Source organism: Fukomys damarensis, unplaced genomic scaffold (assembly GCF_012274545.1).
Source record: "Fukomys damarensis isolate Sample0158 unplaced genomic scaffold, DMR_v1.0_HiC HiC_scaffold_17, whole genome shotgun sequence".
NCBI classification, from domain to species: domain Eukaryota; kingdom Metazoa; phylum Chordata; class Mammalia; order Rodentia; family Bathyergidae; genus Fukomys; species Fukomys damarensis.
The window spans coordinates 41,070,028-41,078,058 of NW_022900929.1; the positions used below are offsets into that span (position 1 = coordinate 41,070,028).

The 8,031-nt window shown below is 39.2% G+C and overlaps 1 protein-coding gene across 14 annotated transcripts in view; it reads right to left on the bottom strand.

Annotated features, from left to right (window-relative positions):
* Positions 1 to 8,031, bottom strand: part of LOC104862569 — a 20,860-nt gene that overhangs the window by 7,060 nt on the left and 5,769 nt on the right. For 5 of the 14 annotated variants that reach the window (XR_002025372.1, XR_002025368.1, XR_002025367.1 and 2 more), the window contains 2 exons: positions 7,677 to 7,708; positions 5,889 to 5,944 (listed from right to left, as the gene is read on the bottom strand). The exons of 3 other annotated variants lie outside the window; for them this stretch is intronic. The gene's annotated coding sequence lies outside the window, so the exon portion shown is untranslated. Of the gene's footprint in view, positions 1 to 875; positions 1,073 to 1,101; positions 1,306 to 3,728; positions 4,196 to 4,399; positions 4,618 to 5,888; positions 5,945 to 7,676; positions 7,709 to 8,031 lie in introns of those variants that run through there. 6 more of the 14 variants (XR_002025371.1, XR_002025374.1, XR_002025370.1 and 3 more) reach the window with 4 other exon arrangements.

Here is an 8,031-nt window from a genome sequence, read left to right on the forward strand (position 1 = left end):
CCCCCTTTCTCTCCCCTCCCTCTCCTTCTCCCACTCTCTTTTTCTCTCCCCCATCTCCTCCCCTCCTGCCTTTGATGCCACTCCACACTCATGTACGCTGCATGCTTCAGTGGCTTAGCCCCTTGAGCTCAGAGTCTCTTCTTTTTCGGCCGTTCCCTATGGAGGATCATCACCCAGTATTTCTTTAGAAACTACTTTAATGACTGGAATCTTACCAAGCTTGTTTTTGTCTTTGTGAGTTTGTTTTTCTAAAAATTTTTTTTGTCTACTGCTTGGATATCCATCAAGAAACAAGGCTAATGAAGCCGAGCAGGATTGAAGCTGGTTCACATGCTCAGGGGGAGCTGTTGTACAGTGCTATTCTACTTCATGTACGTAAAAATCTCAGTGACAAAAAAACTTCAAACGACAAAGCTTCAAGATGGTTGGACTTGACTGAATTGCAAGAGTGAAAGTCCTTACAAACTGGAGAACTGACTTCCCATCTCCCCTAAAAAATCCAGCTCTGTCACTTCCCATAACCTTATTGAGATTTCCTCATCTGTAAACTGAGAGAAAGATTAGCTACCTCCTCAAGTTTCTAGCAGCCTTAAAGGAGATCATAATTTTGTTAACTATCGATAGACAACCATCTTTAGTGGGTCTTTTGTTTTTGTTTGCTTTACGTTGTCGTAGTGGGGCTGAAACTCAGGCTTCATGCATGTTAGGCAAGTGCTCTACCACTGAGCTGCACCCCATAGACCCTATTTTTTTAAAGGGAGAATGCAGTGTAAGGATATAAGGGTATTTTAAAATGGAAGGATAGGTGTGCAGCTGACTCTCATAAGTGAGTTGAAATCAGACTCTAAGGTCATGAAGACCATATCAGGTCATACCTTGGTGCTTCTATACATGATGTTCCACTCTGCTGTCAGCTGCAGACCTGCTCTGTTTGACGGTCCACACAGATAAAAGCTTTGCTTGTCAACAGTAGCTGTAGGCTTGCATTTTCTCAGTTCAGTGGAATGATCAGGTTGAACTTTGAGCTTTTGATCTAGATTCCAAGTTTTCTGAGGCAGATCGATCTCTTCTCCTGTGCAAGTAAGGGATGTACTTTCATATCTAACAATGAAGGCCAAGGGCTGGAGTCCTGCTGGGCTACGTGGAAGATCCCATGGTAACCACATGGATGGAGTTGCTGAGGAGATGGTCTCCAAAGAATGGAGAATAGGCTCCAAAATTAGCGTGGGTAGAGCCACAATGGTGCTAGACAGACTTCACTAATTCCTTCGGAGTACAGCAGTGAAAAAACGTAGACAAAATTCTCTGTCCTCATGTAATTTGTAATAGAATGATAAAATAACAAAAATTAAAATATATAAAATGAAGGCCCTCAGACACAAATTAAGTGGGAAGGTGGAAAGGAAGCTCTAGGGATGGTCATGTTAAACAGGGTGACCAAGAAAAGCGACACTTGAATAATGACACGAAGAAAATGAAGGAGTGAGCTCTGCTCTTTAGAAGAAGATCATTCTAGACAGAAGCAACAGCAAGTGCCAAAATTCCAAGTTAGAAAGAGCAGCACGAAGTCCAGCAGCTAGAAGGAAGTGAAGCAAAGAGAGCATAATAGGAGATGACCTTCACCCTGATCTTCAGTTTTCTACCTCGGGAAGAGAAAGGGGCATGGTAAGATACTAATATTGGAGTTCAGAGCATCAACCTTGTCTATTCCCCAATGTTTTCTAAATAAACCATTTCTAATGGGAGACAGCTGTGACAAGGCAGCTTCTCATGCTATAAAAGAATAATAGGAAACTATAGACTAAATTGAGAACTGGAGATGCAGCTGCAAGGACATGCTAGCACAGCCCTTGCCTTCAGGTGCTGATCTTTATCCTGATTTGAGATAGTTGTTCGGTGCTGGTAGTAGAGCCAGCAGTTTTATGAAGAATTAGTGCTGCCAGGCATGATGGAACAGATCTTTAATGTGAGCACTCTGGGAGGCTAAGGCAGGAGGATCACAAGTTCAAGCCCACCTTGGGATATTTAGTGATTTAGCAAGACTCTGTCTCAACATAAAAAATAAAAAAGGGTTAGGAATATGGCTCAGTGTGAAGGCCCTGTACTGATGGAAAAGAAGAATGAATGTTCTTTGGCATATGGATGAGCCACTGAAAGGGAAGAAAATTCAAGCACAGGTTTGCATGAAAGAAATCTGATAATCATCCTAAAATATGCCAATATCATATTTTTAGTGTCTTTCGCTCTGAATATCAGGAGATGGTCAAGGCAGTACAGTACCAGAGGAGAAAGTCTCTATTTGTGTGATCATGTTCTACATCCCTTTCATAATGATCACTTTAAGTATTTTGAATGTGGACATTAACTAGCAAAAGGTCAGGAGAAAATGGAGAGGGAGAGTCAGGGCTCATGTATGAGAAAAGTCCCCATTCCTAGGAAATCAGCGCCAACCTCAGGCTCATACTGGTGTGCTCTTTTGAGGGTGTGATTTGTGTAGTACAAGGGTAAGATTTCATGTAAAAGGCAGTTTGTTTTTTATCCATAGGTACATATGAGAAAGAACATTTGTCTTTTTAGTGAGAAGCTCAGAAGTTAAGCACCTGTAAAACATCTGGACAGACTAAAAGAGGGAAATGTAATTTAGACAGAGGAAATAAATTACAAAGGGAAAACACAGCAAATCCAGTCCTCCTGTAGCAGGTGGTCCAAGCAAAGTTGAAGGGACAGAATAAGCCTCTTAACTGACTTAATAATAACATTCTCCTTCCTTTAATAACTGATTCTGATAAACAGATGAGGGGGCTTCTTTCTGAAGTTTGAAATAGAAAGTGAATCAGAGGAAAAAAATGTTACAACTTAATTTTCTTAGATCTTTAAATTCACGTCACAAAATATATAAACACACTAAAATATTGGATGTAATGAAAAATGAAATGCAAGAAGTAGGATATTTTGCATATGTCTCTTGTATGTGTTTACACTTTTGGTACATTAGCCCAATATGAGAATTTAGAGTTCTAATTATGATATAGATTATTATAACATTCTTTCTTCTGGGCATCATTGATACCAAAACAAAGATTTGGGATTTTATATGCCAGATAACACTATCTGACAAGGCAGACCACTGAGGGTCTTGTCTGTCTGTCTGTCTGTCTGTCTAAACCCATGGCACAATATTCAAAGATGATATATTCTTTCTCCTTGGTGATTCCCTTTCTGATCACTTTCCTTGGAGGTGAATGATATATGCATCCCTTTGCTTAATGGTGTCATATATGCTGTTCTCACATGGCTTTTTTCACTTAGCAAAATAACGTATGGTGGTTCCATAGTAAGGACAAGGTCTCACTTTCCCTCTGAACTCTATACAGTATTCCACTAAGTATTTCTTTCATAACTTATTTAACCACTTTTCTAATGGTGGATATTTTGGTTGTTTGCAAACTGTTATCACTGCCAACAAAACTCTACTTCTGGATTTGAGACAGTCAGGAAAGGCAGTCAATTTAGAAACTGCTCAATTGGCTGACAGATAATGTTCTCCAATTGCACTGGAGATGTGGGATGACAGTCTTGTGACTCAGCCTGATGTGATGGGGAATAACAAAGCGCTATCTTTCCTATCATCAGTTATGAAGTGAAACAGGGTCAGGAGGGAAAAAGTGAAATACTGACTTTTAAAAATCAACAATCAATGTTTTTGTTTATCCTTAATGGGGCAAGAACAGAGTGGGCAAAAACATGTTGTTACTAGATTCAAGGAACACTTTTGATTTTTTTTAAAGCTTACATCTACACATTAATTATAAGGTACAGAACAGCTATAGCTTATATGCATTGCGATTTTCAAATTGACTGTGCCACAGTCACAGAGTTGGTCACAGGCGATTTGGACGATGGGAGCAAATCAGCAGCTGTCATTCATGGAGGGTTGCATGGCCATTATAGTGAGGGACAGAAGCAGAAATGGAGAGTAGGTGCCTCTGCTGTGCTTTCGAGTCATCAGTGTTCTCTCCTTTTGGCCTTTGATCAGCAATGGCTCCAGATGGTCCACAGTGTGTGGCTGTGGCCCACGAGTCTGCCAGGGCATGGCTCTCTTCGACCCCTCCATGGAGTCCTCCTCTATGACCCACTCTGTCATCTAGATGAGTGAGGCTTCTTGGGTTTCCCTACCATGTCGTAGATGCTCGCACTGCATGTCAGGACATCAAACAAGGCACCTTGGTAACACTTTCTCTGTTCCTCTTATTCTCACTTCCAAACCTTGCCCAGCTCCCTCCACACTTGTGTATGATCTCATTCCTAGACCCATTCCCTCATTTCCCTACTAAATATTTTGGCTCTGCTTTCCTGCCTTAATCCTGACATGAAGGAGGAGCAAGGCCCCACCACTTACCGGCTGCCTTGAGCACTTGATCCATTAGACTCTGGATTGTGAAAGACTTAGAAGCTAACAAGAAGATGCTGTGGCTTCCTGCCCACTTCTAATTAGGCATGACAAAAGGAGCATTTTAAATTCTCATCTAAGAGACATGGATCAGACATCCAGGGGATCTTTTGGGAAGTTGTCAGACAAGGTGTAAGTTCTCAGCTCGAGATGACTTATTTGCTGTCCTGTTTCAAGTCAAAAGGAAGGAAAATGGCCCTGAGAGTCCTTTCCAGTACAAGTATCACACCACAGCCACATATCACTAAAAAAATATCGCCTTAAGTCAGTTCACTTGGGACAGCCCCTCATTCTTTTTCTGTGGTTGGTCTATGAGCTATCTGGGAAGGGTGTAACTGTACTCCAGCATCATCCACATGTGTAGGGCTTGCAGCAGCAGCCTCTCCTGAGTCCTAATAACACCTTTTCCTCCTCTTCAAGTGAAATGCCATTGATCATTAGCTTCCTGCATTTCTTTTTAGAGGGCAACCTTGTTTCCTTACAGGCTATTATGTATAAAAATCAAAGCTGTAAAGTTATACATTTTAAATATGACTTTGCTGGGCTAAATCCTAATCTTGGGATTAAACTTGACTGTTGGCCTCTTTCAGGGCTCCTTTTCTTTTATGTAAAATTTGGATTACCAATTCTTTTTGAAATTGTATAAAATACATATAACCCCAAATTTGCTTTTCTAACCATTTTAAAGTGTATCATTCAGAAGCATGAATTACATTCACAGAGTTGTACAATCATCACTATTATCTAATTTTAAAACTTTCTTATCACTCCAAACAGAGATTCTGTACTCATTAAGCAACAAACCTTGGCTCCCCCAACCCTGCCCCAAGCCCCTAACCTAACCAGCTTCCTATCTCTGAGAGTTTGACTATTCTGTGTACTTCTTCTAAGTGGAATCACTCTGATCTTGTCCTTTTGTGTCTGCATTATTTGCTTGCTGAGATATTTTATGGTTACCCTATTTTTAAGATCCCTGTTCAAGTTGAATATAATGCTCCTCGTTCCTGTGCTTTTGGGAATCTCCTCGTGACTTCATTTTATCTTTTTTTTTTTTTTTTTAATTGTCACTCCTGGAAGAGGGAATGGATCTGAAACAATAGGGCTTATTCAAAGGTAATGTTTTAAAAATACAAAAAGATAAAGAAATAAATTTGACAACATAAAGATATTCTTTGAAAAGGCTCAATATTCTTAGAAACAATTACTATTCAGATGAATTATCACAGGAGTAATGACATTGTTATATTGAGGCAATTGAGATCATAGTGCTACTGATATAAATATTATTTTAATGCTGTCAAACCCTTGACTATCTTATAATGGTCTACAAATATTTAAAAACATCCAGTCTTTCAATATATGAGAGAGATAACCTGTCCATGCATCTTTAATATATGATGAACCTTTTTGACATTTCTCTTCAATTTTTTAGGAGGATGCTTGTATTTGCTTGTGGATACAGTGACAATAGCTTATCTCTTATCTCTTTCATTCCTGAAGGGAAATGTTATAACAAGAACTCACCATTAAATAAAACATGTACGTTGCAGGTTATTTTAATTCTGAAAAACAAAAGAGGCTTTCCTCAGCTTCAGAATGAATTTATATTGATCAAAGAAAAAGTGAGGGCTAAATATGGAATCTTGTTTATCATATTTTAGCATTTGCTATTCGTTTTTGAGCACAAAAACTACAAAGAGTAGAGTACACAGCAATAAGAAAGCAGACACTACCCATCCAGGTCAGAAGATTGAGAAAGTATCTATACTATTTATCCTGTAAAAATATCCACTGGAACTGTGCAATTTCTAGTTTTTAAAACCTAATCATTTACTCATTCATTCAGTCAATTGAAGTCATTACTTTGCCCAGGTTCTGTGGTAGTTAGGATCTACTCTGTCCAATATGGTGGCCACTACCCCTATCGGATTTTATAATGTAAATTAAATGAATCTAATACAATAACAGTATTTGACTTCCAATACTCAGTGGTCACATGCTGTTAGTGGCTACCATGTTGGATGGCAGAAATGGGAGACTATTTCTATCAGTACACCAAGTTCTATGGGTATGAAGTATAAAAATGTAACAGAAGTTCTTTCTAAAGGAGCTTGAAATGTAGTTAAGCTGGCTGCATATTTATAAAGAAAATGAATATAATTATTATTTAATTCTATAATGTATGGCAAGAATAAGATAGTAGAAGCTGTTGTAGATGATGGGTACTGCTGTATGATAGAACAAAAATTATGCAAATATCTGGACTCCTCCCTCTGTTCCCACCACCTTCTTCACCCTCTCAGTGTCCATAGGAGAAAATTGGATTTTGCCAGCTCTGGTTGTTTTGGTATCCAGATTTGCAAGAAGGGGGCAACACAAAGAACCAGAGTTTAAAAAGGGGGGGGTGGGATAAGCAGGCAAGATTGTGGCTATTTGGGCTGGCAGAGGAGGAGTTAGTTCAAAGGTAAAAGAAGTAAGGTTCTGAAGGCCTGAGGGTATAGCTCAGTGGTAGAGCACTTGCCTAGCATGTGTGAGGCCCTGGTTCCTGATAAACACTTATGATAAGGGAAGCAGATGGGAAAAGAAAGGGCTTTGTAAAGGTTTATTATTATTATTGTTATTATTATATATTCCTTCCAGGTACAGAAATACATGAGTTAAAATTTAAGCTATCATAAAATCAATGTTTCTCACTGGATTGTATTCTTTGATTATCAGGCTTTTCTGAAATAACACCATGTGAGTAATGGATCTTAAAAAACAGACATTATTCATATTTATTTTCTGCTTATCTGTAAGGTGGGACACCCTTCCTTCTCTTCCCCCTCTTCTTCCTTTTCCTCCTTTTTATCCTTGGTCTAATTTCACCCCTTTTCCCCTACCCCTAATCTTAGCAACTACCATTTTACTTTTTGCTTCTGTGACTGTGACTTGTGCATTATCACCCTTCTTTTACTAACATGCAGCTTGAAAGTTAACATATATCCAGAGTTACACGTCTATGAAGAAGCATAATCAGATTTGAACCTGGGTGTAAGTGACTCTACTGTCCCTGCTTTTAATTGTTCTGACTTCAGGTCTCAATGCAAGAAGGATCATATAGTTACGTGATAAAATAGGGAGAAAATCTTACAGTCATAAGGGTCTTCAGGCAGGAAGGTGCCGAGATTATAGTGATCTAGGTAACAATTACATACTTAGTGAAGGAAGTAAAATATATACTGACCTAGGATATGACCAGTGGTATTTAGGTGGGAACTAGGGAGAAAGAATAAACAGGAAAGGAACAACAGTGAGGGTTTCTGTACTATAGAGGACTCATAGTTTTACAGTGACATTCTAGACACTAGACCAAATTAAAGACGTGAAGTCTCTCTCTCTCTCTCTCTCTCTCTCACACACACACACACACACACACGCACGCACATGCACACATACCCACACCCTATTTGACAACATCACTGTTGGAAGGCATTTAAAGATCGTGCTTGATGATTTTGGTGCTGTAGCTCAGTGTTATAGCATTTGCCCAGCATGCACCAGGCCTGGGTTCAATCTTCACTATTGTCAAAAAAAAAAAA